At 41.1% G+C, this 16,060-nt stretch overlaps 1 pseudogene across 1 annotated transcript; it reads left to right on the forward strand.

Annotated features, from left to right (window-relative positions):
- The first annotated feature begins 8,341 nt into the window (after positions 1 to 8,341).
- On the forward strand, positions 8,342 to 9,226 carry LOC308553391 (small ribosomal subunit protein uS2 pseudogene; annotated as a pseudogene). Its single transcript has one exon. The product of its transcript is annotated as a small ribosomal subunit protein uS2 pseudogene (transcript).
- Positions 9,227 to 16,060: the final 6,834 nt, after the last annotated feature.

Below are 16,060 nucleotides of genomic sequence, written 5' to 3' on the forward strand. Positions count from 1 at the left end.
GTCCTCAGATCTCATAGAAGTGTCATGCCCTGCAGACCTGACCAGATGCCCCAGTTCCACATCTGCCGAGAGCCCTATACTTGGGCTGAGTTACATTTGTGGTTACTATTTAGTAATGCTTACTAAATCACTCCTTGTATAGTTCTTTGTTTAATTAGATTGAAAGTTCCTTGAAGGCAGGATTGAACTCTTTCTTCCTCATTGCTATCTCTGCAAAGCCTGGCTCAGTATTTAAAACTCAGGCAAGAGTTCAGTAAACATGTGTTGAACGAATGATTGAAAGAACCAAAAGTTAGGACAAGACCTTTGGAGCACTGGCTATAATAAAAGCATGCCACAGGTGGGTTTTATTTTTAGTACACCTTCCCCTCTTGTGGCATCTCTCTTCTTGCAACAGACATCCGCATATTCTGGACTCACATGCATAAGACTTAGCTATCAGTTGTCTGTTAGGTATTTCCTGTTAGCTTAGTTCCTGACAATGACTAGGGCCATTTTGGAGAATCTTAAACAACAAGATATTTCTAAGTTCCAGCTACTTGGAAGTTTCTAAATTGGTAACCAAGATGTTGATCTAGGAAATGTCAAAATGTCATATGCGATAAGGAGGTGCTCCCTAGACTGCTAAAAGAACCTCCAAAATCAGGCCACATGACAGATGGGGATGGGTGGGAAGGAATTTTTTTGTGGCCAGTAGTGGAGGGGGGTGAATCAAATGAAGAAAGGAAAGGGTTCTGAAGCTGCTCCCCTAAATCAGTAACAGAGAGAGAATGATGAGCCTCCCTAAATTCCTCATTAAAGCATGAACTCTCGGGGCTACTCAGGTACACCCCCTGCAGAGTTTCAAATTAAAGGTTAATGATTACAGAAAACAGTGCCTGTTCTTTCTACATCCAGATAAAAATCATCTCAAAGGCTTTTGAAGTAATTTAGTTGTTTCTAGACCCTGTTTTCAGATTCCCTGAAGCCATGGTCATGAGGACCCACTCTTATTTTTCCTTTACATTCTTTCCTTTTGTTGTAAAACTGTTAACTATTGAAATGTAGATACTCTAACTGAAACTTTTGACTTTTCTGCCAATATAAGCACCACTTCCTTTGGTTGGAACCCTCTTTCAAAGCTTCTGGAATCTGTGTTCCTGGGTTTTAGTTCTTGGTAAGGCCCAAATAAAACTCTTAAGTTTTCAGAGATCCAAATTTTGTTTTTGTTGACAATTGTGATAATTGAAAATGTCTGACAAGACACCTGGCATTTTTATTAAGGGTCCAGAAACTATATACTAAATATGTGCCTTACAGGCAAAGACTTTTGTTGGTTGGTTGATTGGTAGGTGGATTGGTGGGTGGGTGATGGGTGGCCTGTAGGTAAATTCTTTGTTTACTTCTGTCAAGGTTTGACTTTCTAATTTACTAGCAAAGGCATGAGACCTCCTTTACTCTGTCTGAAATGGGTCTTTCTGCTCAAGATTAATCACGTGGGCCTTGGTGCTCCCACAGGAGGTGGCAGGCATTTTAGTATTTCATTCTGTGCCTTCCCACAGGCAGCAGTCCATTAGGACAGGAAGCTGGCTGCTCTTAACCTCCTTACTGTGCTCTTTTTGGTGCATCACAGGCCAGGCTTACTTAAGACAGGTGTGCTGATTTAAACTGAATTGATTTTATTAGAGTTGTCACCATCACTACTGAGCATTGATTTGCCATGAAGAAACAATTTTAAAACATCTGGCCCCTTTCTTTTCCCTTCCTTCCTCCCTTCCTTCCTTCCTTCCTTCCTTCCTTCCTTCCTTCCTTCCTTCCTTCCTTCCTTCCTCCCTCCCTCCCTCCCTCCCTCCCTCCCTCCCTTCTCTCCCTCCCTCCCTTCCTTCTGAGTTTCATTTCCGCCTTTCATTCTCTTTCCTTCTTTCTTCAACCTTCCCTCTCAGTCTCATTCTCTGTCTTTCTCTCAGTTACTGTTTCTCTCTGCATGATTTTTTCTTGTTTCTCTCTTCTCTGTGCCGTGGGAAGAGTTTGTAAGGTGTTAACTGCACAAGGACACCTTGCCAAGAGGAGAAATGAGGGCGGAAATCCAGCCTACACTCTGCTTGCTGAAGCATAAATGCTGGCATGGGGTTTTGTTGGCCCAGAGGAGGCATCTTTCTCTAATTTACACAAAAGCGATTTTGGAGCTAACAGTGGCTTTCCGTTCCCTAGACTATTCTCAGGGGAAGCAGTCATTTTGCATTTTTTTCTCTTGACCCAGGCTTCCTCTGAATCTTAATAGAAACCTCCATTGCCCTCCTTCTCCCACCTGCTGACCAAACCTGGGCAGGTTGGAATTGCATTTGTATCAGAAAAGTACCAAAAAGTGTTTCTACAATATTCTAGTGCTTTCATCTTGTTGCTGATCTTTTAATTTTGCTGAAACTCTTTTGAGTAGAAAGAGCTAAACTTTCAGTCATTTGCTTAGATGTTTAACTTTAATATTCTCTTCTCAGTTGTCTATATAACTAAGCCCTCCTAAGCTCTTGTTGATCCATTGGCGATGGTGGTGTTTATTTAACAGTGGTGTTTGTTCATAATCTCTGACTGAAAATACTGAGGTTGGATGCCTTTGCTTCTACAAGCTGTTGGATGGTCAGAGAACCGTGGACTTGGAAGTTCAAGTTCTTGGAATGCTCTTGAGATTAAGGTCCCTTTCTAATTTTCCTTGGTATCTGTAGTGCCTAGCATATTGCTTGGCACATATAGGCATTTATCAAGACAGTTGACAGTCTGATTAAAGATGTGCCTAAACAAATCCTCCTCTAACTGTAGGTTTCCTAGGAGACTCATCCTAGTGCTAAAAGTACCCACTATAAATCCACATCGAGGCGGTGCACTGACCCTCACATCCAGCTCACCTCGGGTATAGTGAGATGATACCTATGTTAGGCTCTTGTGAGATGCAAGAAACAGGTGCATGCTTAAGTTAAGCCAGGTTAAAAAACATAAAGTGTTCAGGGAAAGCCTGTGAGATTGAAAACCAGCTCAATAGCCATAGAGCAAGGCCTCATGCCAGGCCACTCAGGAGAGAAAAATCTACTGCACTACCTTTGTGGTGACAGCGATTTTAGTCGACCTCTGTTGTTTCTATTGACTGACTTTTTTTTTTTTTTAAATCCTCACTGACTTTTTTTTTAATCCTATAGGAGAGAAAGAGAGAGCGAGAGAGAAACACAATGTGAGAGAAACATCAATTCATTGCCTCCCATACTCGGGGGGATTGAACCTGCAACTTAGGCATGTGTCCTGACCAGGAATCAAACCCGCAACCTTTTAGGTTTATAGGATGACCAGGGCCCATTGACTGACTTTTTGCTGTCCTCCAACCTTACAGTTTCTGCTTAGTGCCTCGTCTTAGGGTGTCTGTCAGCTTCTAGAGTTCCTCCTTTCTGATAGTTCTCTCTCTAGGTCCCATCGTTCAGCTTTTAGAGAGGGCTGGCGGGCAATGCTTAACAGAGGCCCCACTGCAGCTGCAACGTGCAGAGTCCTTGCACCCAGCTGCCTTAAGGAGAGTGCCCTTTATTTTTTTAAAATTTTTAAAAAGTGTGTCTTTATTGATTTCAGAGACAGGAAGGAAGAGGGAGAGAGAGAGATAGAAACACCAGTGATGAAAGAGTCATTGATCTCCTGGGCTCCCCCACTGGGGATCAAGCCTGCAACCTGGGCATGTGCCCTGACTGGGAATTGAGCCCCGATCTCCTGGATCATAGGTCGATGTTCAATAGCTGAGCCACACCAGTAGGGCAGGACAGTGCCCTTTAAATGGTGAGCTCCTCAAACAGGGACTGTGGGGGGCAAGTATTTGAGACTTCCCAGATATGGTCAGAGAGCATGGCTTCCTTGCCTCCTGAGCATTGCTGCTTTCTCCTGAGTATCAGACCAGAATATTTTTATGGTTACAGTCACATCCCATTCAGCACTCACCCATTTAGTGCAGCTTGTCCCAGGAATACTTCTCTGGTACATGGCTATGATTTCTCCGTATGTCATTGAGTCACAATTGCTTCCAAAAGATGCTAGAGGTGCTTCAAAAGTGCCCAGAAAGAGTAGTACACTGGCATGTTTTACTGAAGGCTGAGTCTCCTTCAAGGAAATGGTTCAGAAAACAGAGTCAGGCTTTTAGGCAGAAATCCCTTGACACTATGAAAGAAGTACATCATAAAACTCACTGTAGCCTGGGAGGGCTAACTAAAGTTTGCATTGAATTGGAAGAAATGATGGTTGGAACTTGTCAGACTTCAGGGGATTTAATGAGAACTGTGACAATGTCTTTTTTTTTTTTTTAAACTACAATTTACATTCAATATTATTCTGTAGTAGTTTCAGGTGTACCACATATTGGTTAGACAATCACGTACTTTACAGAGTGGTCCCCTCAATATTTCAAGTACCCACTTGGCCCCATACACACTTATTGCAATATTATTAACTATATTCCTATGCTATAATTTATATCTCTGTGACTATTCTGTAATGACTATTTTGCATTTCTTAATCTCTCCACCTTTTCCACCCAGCTCCGTAAAGCCCCTGCCCTCTGGCAATCATCAGTTTGTTCTCTGTCTCTATGAATCTGTTTCTATTTTGTTTATTTTGTTCTTTAGATTCTACATATAAGTGAAATCATATGGCCTTTCTCTGTCTGACTTATTTTACTTAGCATAGTACTTCTAGGTCCATCCATCCTATTGCAAAAGATAAGATTTCCTTATTTTTTAAGGCCAGGTAGTATTCCATTGTGTATATGTACTACAGCTTTTTTTTTTTTTAATCTACTAGTCTATTGATGGGCACTTGGTTTGCTTCCATATCTTGGCTACTGTAAATCATGCTGTAGTGAACATGAGGGTTACAGATTCTTTTGAATTAGTGTTTTGGGATATATACTTTATCACCCAGAAGTAAAATCACTGGGTCATAAAGCATTTCCATTTTTAATTTTTTGAGGAACCACTGCAGTTTTTCACAGTGGCTGCACCAATCTGCATTCCTACCAACAGTGCACATCCTCTCCACCTCCTCTCCATCACTTGTTGTTTGTTGATTTATTGACCATAGGCATTCTGACAGGTGTGAGGTTGTATCTCATTTGGTTTTGATTTGCATCTCTCTGATGATTAGTGATGTTGAGCAACTTTTTATGTATCTATTGGCCATCTGTATGTCTTCTTTGGAGAAGTGTTTATTTAGGTCTTCTGCCCACTTTTTAATTGGGTTGTTTGTTTTTCTGGTGTTGAGTTTTCTGAGTTCTTTATAAATTTTAAATATTAACCCCTTATTGGATGTATCATTGGCAAATAACTTCTCCCATTCAGTAGGTTGTCTTTTTGTTTTGTTTATGGCTCCCTTGCTGTGCAAAACCTTTTTAGTTTGATGTAGTCCCATTTGTTTATTATTTTTTGTTTGTTTCCCCAGTTACCATCTCTTTAAGGATTTTGCTATAATGATTCAGTTGGTGCTCTTATTTTGGGAAATGTATTATCTTTACCCTGCCCCACTCCCATGCTATTTTCGAAGAAATGAACACAAAACAATAACCAGGAGAAGAGCCCAGATCTCTGCCATCCTCACACAAATGTCACTCACTGGCATTTTCTTTGTTGTGTGAGAAATACATGGTGCTGCGTCTGCTCTCTTGTTCCACAGTGAGTATCGCCATGAGTCTAGGTATCGTTTCCCTTTTGGGTACTTGGCAGATAGCCCAAACCTCCCGCCTGGGATGGGATTGGGGGGGAATTGAGGAGAGACTGCCCAGGTCATTGTCCTTGTCCCCCTTGATCTCTTTCTTTAAGCAGCAGATTTAGTCACTGGTGCCATCAATCTAGCACATTTCATAAACAGTAAATTCTTTTTTAAAACCTGCTGCTGAGCAGCCATCTGTCTCCATTTTTGTCAATCTGCTATTATAACAGTGTAACTGTGCTGTGAGGTCGTCTTTCACTGGAGACTCCTTGATCTGAAGGCAAACATGTTAAACAGGGAGACAAGAGCTATGGACCAAGTGACAACATTTCCACCCACTAGCCTTTCATCACTGGAGCTTGGAATTTAAATCTTGTTTTTGACCTAAGGTGATGATATTGATGGTTTCTTTATTTTGCTGTGTTTGATTTATATACTTTAAGCTTACAGAATGTCCCAACATCCTGATTTATTATTTGTTAGATGGGAAGAAAGAAGACAAATGTCATTAGCATTTGAATACTGCTGATAGATAAACTGAGGCACAGAGTGCCCGAGGTCAGATAGCAAAGGAGGAGAAATAGGAAGGTGTCTTAGAGCTATGATCTCTCTCTTGAACAACTGAGTCATCTTTCTATATCTTTTTTTTTTTTTTTTGTACCATTTAAACATTTCACAGAACTGCTACTTGTGGACATTTTGCTCTCCAGAGGCCAGTCTGCACATAGCAAAGAGAACTGGAACTGGCTCTGAGCTGAGTTGTAAGAGGAAGCTGACACCTGCATCCCATGCCAGTTTTAATACATTACACACTACAAGGTATTCTCCTTGCAGCACTCAGGACCTCTCTGCACTAATCATTTTTATTAGGGGAAAACATATTGAGAAGAACCAAAAACCTCAATAACATAAAATCTATGAAACCAAGCCAAGGATGCAGACAGCACCAGAAGGGGTTGTAGGCAGTGGAAACCCTTCTTGCAAAGGCAGCTTGTTAACTTATGCTCAGTTCCCACATGCCTGTCTCTAGATAGAACCATTTGCAAGAGCTTAGGGTATATTTTACTGTACTTACCATCAATGAATACCTTGAAAAGCTATTTTGGATGATTGAAGAAGAATTTAGGTGGGTAGCAGGTTTTCAGAGCTCTTGAAATTTCCATTATTTCCATGACTGTGGCACATCTTATCTGTTAACATGGAGACTTATCTAAAGCAAGTCAGATCTAATCTGCAAGCATGGATTTCAAGGAAGAAGCCAAATTGTTGTGCTCGTTCCTGCAGCATCCTGGGCTGTTACTATCTACATCGCTGCCCTCCTCCTTCCTTTGAGGAACATGCTCAGTTCTGACACATTCCCTCTAGTCTCTGGGTTGACCCTCTTGGTGGCTTTCCCACTTCCCTTTGAGAGATCAGTGGATGTCAAGGGTAACACATTTGTTTGCCTTATCTTTGTTCCTTGGAGTGATGATTAAATATAAGTTTTACTTGGATAGGTTATGGCACCCACTTGTTTGGTTAAATACTTGTCTAGATATTGCTGTGAAGGTATTTTTTAGATGTGATTAACACTTAAGTCAGCAGAGTTGAGTAAAGCAGATTACTCTCCATATGTGGGAGGCCTCCTCCAATTTGTCGAAGGTTTTAAAGGCAAAGACCGTTTTCCCAAAGAAGCAGCAACTTACCTCAAGGTGGCAACATAAAAATTCTGCCTGAGTTTCCAGCCTTCTGGCCTGTGCTGAGGGTTTTAGATTCAAAACTGAAACATCAACCTGAGTATCCAGAAAGTTGAGCTGCCCTACGAATTTTGGGTTTACCAGCCTCCATAATTGCATGAACCATACCTTAAAATAAATATAGGGTGGAGCAAAAGTAGGTTTATAGTTGTTTGTATGGAAAATAATACAATAATTAATAAATAATACTACAAGAATAAACTGGTTTCATGTACTCACAACTGTTCTACCCCACCCTGGATGTCTGTCTCTGTCTCTGTCTCTGCCTCTCTCTCTGTCTCTCTCTCAACCTCTCTCTCCATATCTATGTATCTAGATAGAATGATGATAGATAGATAGATAGATAGATAGATAGATAGGTAGATAGATAGATAGATAGATGATAGGTGATAGATAGATCATAGATAGACAGATACTTCTTATCTATTGATTCTGTTTTTCTGGGGAACTCTTACTAATACACTTAGTTAATACTGAACTCTTTCATTTCTTTCTCTCCAAAGGACCAGCAGGTAATTAAAGCATTTTAAAATATATATATATCTTTATTGATTTCAGAGAGAGGAAAGGAGAGGTAGAGAGAGATAGAAACATCAATGATGAGAGAGTCATTGATAGAGCCCGCAACCAGGGCATGTGCCCTGACTGGGAATTGAACCCCCATCGCCTGGATCCTAGGTCGATGCTCAACCGCTGAGCCACGCTCTGCTGGGCTAAAGTATTTTTGAGTTTGTCCAGTTCTGCCTCTGACTGACTGTGTGATATTTGTCAAATTACTAATATCTCTGTGTCTCTGTTACTCAACATTTAAATAGGAATAAAGAGCCTTTCCAAGTTACCCAGGAAGAGGTCCATAAGGCAGTGTTCTCAGTTCCCACGTAACTTAAAGGAAAACTTTCACAATGTCCGGAGCCCTTGATCTCCAGCAAATGAAGGAGGAAGATGTCCTCAAATTTCTTGCATCAGGAACTCACTTAGGTGGCACCAACCTTGACTTCCAAATGGAACAGTCCATCTACAAAAGGAAATCATGGCATCTGCATCATCAGTCTGAAGAGAACCTGTGAGAAGCTTCCGCTGGCAGACTGTGCCATTGTTGCCATTGAAAACCACACTGGTGTCAGTGTCATACGGTCAGGAAACCAGCCTGTGAGCTGTGCTGAAGTTTGCTGCTGCCATTGGAGCCACTCCCATTGTTGGCTTCTTCACTCCTGGAACCATTACTAACCAGATCCAGGCAGCCTTCCTGGAGCCGTGATTTCTGGAGATTACTGACCCTGGGGCTGACCACCAGCCTCTCACAGAGAAGGCCCCTCAGAGGTCCTATGTCAACCTGCCCACCATTGCTCTGCTCTGTATAACACAGACTCTCCTCTGTGCCCTGTGGACATTGCCATTCCTCTTGCAAAAACAAGAGAGCTCGTTCAGTGTGCCTGATGTGACCTGGGAGGTTCGAATGGTACCATCTGCCATGAACGCCCATGGGAGATCGTGCCTGATCTCTGCTTCTACAGAGAGCCTGATGAGATTGAAAAGGAAGAGCAGGCCCCTGCTGAAAACTCTGTGCCCAAGGAGGAATTTCAGGATGCATCGACTTCCTCAGCCCCTGAGCTCACTGCTCCTGAACCTGAGGTCTCAGACTGGTCTGAAGGCCTGCAGGTGCTCTCCGTGCCTGTCCACCAGTTCCCTACCAAAGACTGGAGCTCTCAGTCTGCCACTGAAGACTGGGCTACAGTGCCACTGCTCAGGCCACTGAATGGGTAAGAATAGCCACTGAGTGGTCTTAAGCTGTTCTTCCCAGGTTATTAAACAGAAAATGGAAATAAGGTTGACAAAAAAAGGTGTAAAGAGAATGTTTACTCTGTTAGGTTGTTATAAAGATTAAATGAGGGTCTATCTGCCACATAGTGAATGCTATATGTTTATTCAATTAATCTAGTACCATAGTCTATTGACTTGGTGTTGTAGGCATAAAAAGATATCCATGTGCATGCTACTGTGTGAGGAGGGTCAGGGGAAAATGAGGAATGCCTGTCATGTTCCCAAATCATTGTCTCTAGTTTCTCTGAAAGAACGCGGTTGTCAGTAGTGATGGAAAGAGCATAAGCATTTCGAGGTAGATAAACCCAACTTCAGATTCTGGTTCTTCCATCTGACAGCTGTTTGCTTTAAAGCAAATTATATTAGCTTTTTGAGACTAGACTTTTTAAGACACCTGTTTGATCTTAGCTCAATAGGGGTAGAGGTCTTTTGTTCTTAGATGGGTCCAAGGAGAATTCACCCTGAGAGAGAAGGAACTGGAGGATGCATGCTTTGGTGTACCACCCCGGCTCTCCAACACTGGGAAGCAAGAATTCTGAATGTGACACCTTGTCATGCCACTGGAATCTTCCTCTATTTTGCCACTAAATTTGTCCCAAAATGCTCAAGGATGATGAATATAGAAACTTGGAGAATGAGCTCCTTATTAGAAGCCTGATAAGAGCTATAAAGCCTGGTGAGTAGACCAGTAAAAGGTATTGAAGGTGGAGGGCAAGTGGAAAAGAAGCAGAAAAGCACAACTGCCAAAAAAAGTCTGACGTGAACAGCTGTGAGAAGTCCCAACATGCAGGGGCGGTGGCTTGGAAGGAAGCTCGGCACCTCAGGGACATTACTTGGTTGTGGAGGTGGTATCCATTTTTAACCAAAAATATTGGGATTTTTTTTCTCTCATACTCTAGAGCAGTGGTTTTTAGCCAGAAGAGAATTTGCATCCCAGGAGACATTTGACAATGTCTGGAGTGCTTTTCGATTGTCATGCCTGGGGTAGGGAGTGCTGTTGTCATCCAGTAGGCATGTAGACCTGTAAACATGCTGTGACGCACAGGACAGCACCACAGCCAAGTGCAAAGTGTCAATAGTGCTGAGACGGAGAACCCCGCTCTACAGGCCCTCCCTGCCCTAAAGGAGGGGAAGCTATCCTGGTATGTACTGTTAGGTTGGTGGCAGTAAAAGCATAGGAGCCATGTTACTTCTTGTAGAGCAGGAGACTTAAATGTATTTTGGATGCTTCCTCCAAAATAAACAGTTTCATTGAATGCCGTGTGGTGCTGAAGGTGCTGCCTCACCAAAAGCAGATATGGGATCATAGATCTGGAAGTGACTTTGAGACTAATTCACTTTAATGCCTCGGCCTCAGCAAGAAGGGGAGAGAAAGCCAAGATGGATCCCATGACAGTAGAATAGTTTCTGTGACAAAGTAGCTGCACCTCTGCCCTTCAGTTGGTGTTTTCCATGTGGCTGCAAGTTTTATGTCCCTAGGGCCAGCTCGGAGCACCCAAGAGCTATGAATTCTCCCTTTTGGAGGCCTACTACCATTCCTATAAAGGGCCTGCCCTCAGGAAAGAAATGTTTAGTAAAGGAAAGTCACCACCTAGCTTAATGTAGCCCAATAGGCTGACAAGCTGAAAAAAAAATTAGGACAGGAAGAAGTAAAACATCCTTAGTGATTAATGTTCTAAAATTAGAGTCTGCAGTACTGGTATTGTATTTCCTCAGAATATTAATATGCCCGCACTGGGATACATCATTGAGATTTCACTAGAAAATTAGATAGGGCTAGGGCAGAGTTTCAGGCGGGAAGGATATTTTGAATATCTTAAGTGATTAAATAAACACATTTAAAAATGAATTTGTTATGTTCAGGGCCAGATTAATGACAAGGCAGTAAGTTTTAGGTCATTTTTATGGTGGCAGATGGGGAAGCCTCAGAGAATTCTTGTGTCCCAAAGAGCTGTTCATCAAAATATTTTTCAGATTCTTTGAGCTGCAAGGGAACATAAAACATGGTATTTCCAATCTACTCTCTTTAAGAGGTTGTGACCTACTCAAGATCACTTAGGTAGTAGCAAATCCAGGACTAAAACCAATTTCTCAATTGCTGGACTGTCACCCTGTGCTGCTGCACCTGTCATTTGTCATGGTGTCTGACATTTTACCACTAACAAGAAGAGAGACAAAAGATGATAAGTTTTTGGTCAGGCAGACATGGGTATGCATCCCAGCTTCACTACTCCTTTTGTGGGGGTTCCTTAAATTTTCCAAATCTTGGTTTTCCCATCTAGGAGCTGAGAGAATGATTACCACGAGCAGCTTATCTGTGCCATGGAAACGTCTAGGTCTCATAAAGCTCTTCATTGTAACGCAATTATTACAACGAGTTTTCATAATTTAGTCTAGTGTTTCTCAGACTGTGATTCAGGGAACGCTTGTTCTGCAAGATGTGTTCAAATGTTTTCTGTGATTAATGTTGTTAAAGAACAAAAATTTAACTGAGTAGATTTAAATATCTAATTAGTTTTACTGAAAGATTCATGCATCAGGCACCATCCTATCTAATAAAAAGAAGGGTGCTCCTAGGAGTTGTACAGAATGGAAGGTTTTTATAAGCAGAAGGAGGGTGAGACAAGGAAGTTAAAAAAGTAGATTCTTTCAGGCAAGATCACCTTTTTAAAAAATATATACATTTTTATTGATTGTTTTAGAGAGAGAGGAAGGGAAAGGGAGAGATAAAAACATTGACCAATCAAGTGTCTCCTGCGTGCCACCACCCTAGGAATCGGGCCCAAAACCTGGTCATGTGCCCTGACAGGGAATCGACTGGGGACCTCCTGGTGCATAGGTTCATGCTCAACCACTGAGCCACGCTGGCTGGGCAAGGTCACCTTCTTGAATGCTCTGTCTTTAGGAGAAGGTAGAGGGTCTTGTCAGGCAGATTACCTTATCAGAGTTGACCAGGAAATTCTTAGCTGATTGCTTTAAAATTCTATTCCTGGGAGAGATTAAAATTGTAGTCAGGCTAGGTATTAAGTCTCAATGCAGCCTAGCACCATTGACTTCATTTGGGGTCTGTTGTTTCTTTTTAAGAATGTGTTTCTTGGTTAAATAAGTGTGGGAGGGGACACCAGTTAAACCAAGGTAAACAGACATAGAAATTCTCAGAGACTTTAATAGGTTAATGGGTACTGTGGCTCACCAAGAAACTATGATACACAGCTTTTCACAAATTTGTATGACCATAAAACCTCTTTTTAGTGGAATATCTCATAACATCTGGGACACTAATTTTCATGGTAAACAGTTTGGGAATTATAGTGGGTTGATTGTATTGATGGTCCCACCCCTTGTTTCTGGGCTCAGCCTGGTGACTTATTTTGGCCAAAGTGTTTTTAGCAAGTATGATCCAAGCATAGGCTTGGGAAATCCTTGTGCATTGAGGCTTGTTCTCTTGCTGCTTTTCATAATCATGATTTTAATTATACTCTTCTCTTGCTCCTTCATCATAATCATGAGTGTATGCTAGGGCTATTCTACTGAAAAGATAAGAGAGACTTGTGAAGGAGAGAGGATTTGTCACAGATGAGGTCATTTAAGACATGCTTGCCCCAAGCCAACCACCACCAAAAACATGATTGCAGCCAGCAGATGGTTGACCTAGAAAACATGCAAGTGAATGCAATGAAGATCATGAGAAATTTCCAGTTTAATCACAAACTTACAGACCTGTGAGCTAAATAAATGATTGTTGTTTTAAGTCATTCAATTTTTGATGATCTGTTATGTAGTGTTATGAGTGGCAATAGAAAACTGAATCAGAAATCAGAATGGAAATTGATACAGAAGTGGAATGTGTATACTCTGGTCCCAACTATCCATTTTATTTCCACATCCAAAACTCACCGCCTTCTCCCAAGATCCCTAAAGATCCCATCTAATCACTTATGAGGCTCAATGTCCAGGATCTTAAGATGTTTAACAGGTTCAAATTTGACTCCTTGGATGCAAGCCCTTTGAGTTGAAAACCTATGAACTAAAAAAACAAGCTGTTTGCCACCAAACTAATACACAAGGGTAAGGGACAAGATATTCATAGTAGAAAGTCCCATGTTAAGAGAAAGAATGGAAAGTACATTAGAGTCATTGATTTTTAGCAGTTCTTAAGTCTAGCCCAGCAAATGCTGTTAGGATCTCCAGTTCAGAGGAGGGGAATGTTCCTTGATTAGTCCTCAGTTCTGCTCCCTGAGAGTGACTCTGCAGTCCATCATTTTCTATGGCCCTGCGCTCTACCATCTGGGATGTCTTTACTTTTCCACTCTCCTTGATCACCTCTGTGCCCTTTGAACAATTTTTTCAACTTACTTCCTGCTTGTGGAAATGAAGAAACCAGAGGTTTTCTTACATTTTCAACAGTCTCAATTTTTTAGTAGAAGTTGGCAAAACTTTTGCCAATACAGTACCCTCAAATTTTTTGTGGGTTTCTTATATATCTGATGAGTGTTAAGTAACACCTACAATTCTTTTAGAGCTAGATCTCTCTATAGACTTAATTGCTGTTATTTGGGCAACTCAGGTTGCTGTGGGACAGTGTTCTTAAGATTCCTAGAAGCCTTTTTATTTACTTTAAAGTGTCTGCTAGTTTCCCTTTATTTCTTAAAGAGGTCATCAATAAAAGGTCTTAAATATAAATATTTGATTGGATCTTTGCCCCAGTCTGTGTTTTACTTTGAGAATATTTTTCTAACAGGAGAGACCAGGGATGAGAAACAATTTTATTTTTCAACCAAAAAGTTCTGGTCCCTCTATAGATCTTCTAAATTTGCCTACACACTGGTCAGTTATTTCTCTAATCTTTCTCTTTCTTGTAGACCTTTATCAATATGCAGATAGTAAGAGCCACTGATACGTTCAGCACTCTGCCTGGAAATGTTATTGCTTGAATCCCAAAGTTCATTAGATATATTTTCTATCTTCTGAATTACATGTAGTAGTTTTACTATTTTTTTTCCTGCTAGATAAGCCATGTTGCCATTTTTCCATCCTTTCAGAATAGTCTTCTTAGCAGTTTTCCATACTCTACCCACTGTTTGCTCTCAAAGCCAATGCCACATTTTGTTTTTTAGTTTTTGCTTATCACAGCACCCTAGTTCTAAATCACAATTTCTGTGTCAGTTATCTATTGCCACAAATAATGTTGCATAACAAGTCACTCTAAAATTTAAGGGCTTAAAGCAACCATTTATTTAACTCACAAGTCTGCCAATCAACAATTGGGGCTGAATTGTAATTCTTTCTCTTACATGTTGTCTTGAGAGATCAACTGGCTATCAGCTAATCTAGGATGATCTTGGCTTAGGCCACTTGCCTCAACTACATATATTGTTCATTGTCCCATGGGCTAACCCGGTGTGTTTCATAACCATGTCAGGGTGCAAGAATGCACAAACCCAGTTGTGAAAGAGGGCAAGCAGAAACTTATAGGTGCTTGTCAAGCTTCTGCTGACATCTCATTGGCCAAAACAGGGCACATGACGAAGTCCAGATTTGTAGTGGAAAAAGATCATGAAGTTACAAGGAAGGAGTTTTGGATATAGATCAGCCATTAAATGGACTATTAACAACTTCCATCTATGATAGGAATTGTTTCTGTGGAAATATAAAATGTACTGACTTAGAACTTTGTTCCAGTGCCTTCCTGGACCACAGCTCACTGTTGTACTCATGGTTTGGCTATCTCCGTTTCTTTGCCTTTTTGCCTGTTTTATAAATTTGTCTGGAATATTTTCAAATCCACTTCTATTGCTTGCCAGTATCATCTTTTCAAAGTAAGTTCCATATGTTTATTACCTACAAAGTTGAGTGACACTTTCTCTTCTTTGTACTAAGTTAATCATCCTACTGGGAAGCATGCATAGCTGATAGAAATAGAGGGAGAAGAGGGAAGAACCTGAGGGAGCAAAATGATTGCTGAAAGCAGAGATGTTTGAAGGTTAATGAAGTTGTGAATGCGTGTAAATGTGGCTACATGTGTGTACGCTTGCATTGTGTGTTATATGTAATTTGTCCACATTAAATTTTATTAGTGTGTGTGTGAATATGTACATACTTGTGCACATGCGCATTAATGCATGCATATATGCATGGTAGTTGGCATTCCTTCTCAGTGTATTAAAAAATACCACTACAGTTGACTTGATAAATCAATGAAACAGTGAGATAAGTATTGAAAGGTCAAAGCCATAGGGGAAAATAAGGAAATATGAAATAGAAGCCAACTCTTGGGGGCTCCTGCACCCCATCCTACACTTCAAGGTTTGAGAAATTCCAAATGGCAGTAATGAGTATTTACTTCTCCCTTCTCCTTATATATCCTTCCTTAAACTTGGATGATGGGGAAATATGGGGTAAAATATCCATGTTCCCTTCCCATGAAGATAATATGAAACAGAAGCACAAGATAGATTTTATTCCTTCTATTCTCCCGCCAAAATGTCCATCTTTATTGGAGATAGAGGATCAGAGAGAAGATATCTAGTTCTTTCTTGTCCCAAGAGTGGCATGTTTTTCTATTTCCTCTGAAATATTTTATATTTGAGGAAACACACCAGGTGTGTCTTTGCCAAGACTCTCTTCCAAGAGACGTGGTTTGTGTTAAGAACTTTGCTGATTAGTCATTGATTCCGTGAGTCCCTCAACCCTCCCAGTGAGGCCACAGAACTGGAGTTCTTTGGAAGTCCTAGTTCTAGTCCCACACAGTCCACCAGGCTCTTGGGACAGCTGGGAGGTTTCCTGTTCTGTTTTGTTAA

The sequence above is a fragment of the Miniopterus schreibersii genome (assembly GCF_964146895.1).
Source record: "Miniopterus schreibersii genome assembly, chromosome: 2".
NCBI classification, from domain to species: Eukaryota; Metazoa; Chordata; class Mammalia; order Chiroptera; family Miniopteridae; genus Miniopterus; species Miniopterus schreibersii.